Below are 1,963 nucleotides of genomic sequence, written 5' to 3' on the forward strand. Positions count from 1 at the left end.
ACATACTTCATATATATCAGACTGAACTTTACCTGAACTTACTAAACCAACAAACAGAATGTTGGACCAGGGCTGTTGCATAGGACTGCATATATTTGACATTTATTTGACAAAAAAAAAAGTGCCGTTTCACTTCCTGTCATTGTGTTTGGGGACTTTGGTCCTGACAAGACATGTCAATCTCATCATATCAGCTCAAGGGTCTTTTGCAGGTTAATGAAAACACCTCTGGTATCAACTTCACTGACTTACTTGTAAAAGATTGTTTAGAGACAAAGGTAGTCAGTGTCTTATCGTATCTTGCAAAATCATCCATTCACTCATTCAGTTTGACTTTTTTGTCAGAGCTACTTTTGTGTCGACTTCCAAATGATTTTCTTCTCTAAATGTAATCTTTCTTAAATGATTTGTCACCATTAATTCCAATATTATCCTCTACATTTAGCATTTTTTGGTGTAATTCAGTTTTTTTTTTTTATTTAATTCACTGATCATGTAGATGTTCATTAAAGCTCAGAATAAATTCAATAGTTTTTAAATCAAAACAGAGAAAACTGAAGAAAAAGTTGCTTTTAGAGCAAAATCTATCATTAACTGAACATAAACCCCAGTGTGTCCATCCACTGTCACTGATCCAACCCCATGGGTTTTACTGGTGAATCAATGTTGTAGAAGATGATGGTGTTTCCATGGCAACTATGGAGCCTCTGAACATCCAAATGGGTCATATCTGATAACCATGAAAAGATGACAAACTGTATTTTCACCAATTATTTACATGTATTAATAGGATTAATGGATCAGCAGGTATTCAACATTATTAATCAGTAGATGGTTTTGGTCACTGACAGGTCTTTGAAGGTTAATATTAAAATTTTCAGGCTTTTTTTTAAGTTATAATAATTAAACAGTCTTCACATTGTAATATGATGTGAGGTTTACACATAAATAACACTGGTCAACAACAAATTTATTGTTTAAGTTTTTTGAGCTGATTTAGGATCATTTTGGTGTGCTGAATCCGAAAATCACATTAATTTTGCTCAATCCGGTCAACTTTCTGAACTATGCTACATATTGGCTTTTTATCATTTTTGCTTACATTTATGGGCATTTTCACATCATATGATACAAAATTCTTTCATATTTCTTGCAACAAACGATTTCTGAAGATTTTACTTTTGCCAATTTATGATTAATGTTTTTTTTAATATTACAGGTGAATGAAATGGCTTCGACTAGAAGATCTTGCAAAAATAAGCCTGACGTTTTCTGCTACATCTGCGGTGAATACACCATTGTACCTAACAGGAATCCTGTTAGAAAATGATTTTTTTTCTCTTAAAACCTATTTTGGGTGAGAACCATATAAAAAATCAACTGATAAAGTCACAAAAATGTAATCAATTTTGTGAGAAGATCAAACTTTTCAAAATCAAATTAGCAAAAAAACCTGACCTGATTGAGAAAAACAGATGTCATTTTTGGATTTAGCGGTGCAAAATGGTCCTAATTCAGTTGAAAAAACCTAGACAACTTGCAAAAAACATTTTTTTGTAACCCAGTGTAATTGATTATTTATGTGTAAACCTTACTATTAACATGTATTGAAAGGATTAGTGGATCAATAGTCTTTAAACATTTTAGATCAGTAGATGTGTTTGGTTTCCAGTAGCTGTTGAAATAAAACCCTGAGTCCTTCTTTGACCCAGACTGAGACCAAAACCTGCTAAAGCTGCCCTTGAGACTGATCTGGACTAGACTACAACCAACTGCACTAAAGAAGAACCTTCTAGGAACCACTTTAAGGACTTAAACAAAAGGAGCAGAAAGGAGTTTAACATGTATGTGAAATATGTGAAAAGCCATGTTTGCTGATTGGTGCTTTATCTGGGAGTTCCTTGTATTCAGTTCCTTATTGAGTTAGTGAATTAAAAACCATGTGCTTCTGTTCCTGTTTCAG

Source organism: Sphaeramia orbicularis, chromosome 5 (genome assembly GCF_902148855.1).
Source record: "Sphaeramia orbicularis chromosome 5, fSphaOr1.1, whole genome shotgun sequence".
NCBI lineage: Eukaryota > Metazoa > Chordata > Actinopteri > Kurtiformes > Apogonidae > Sphaeramia > Sphaeramia orbicularis.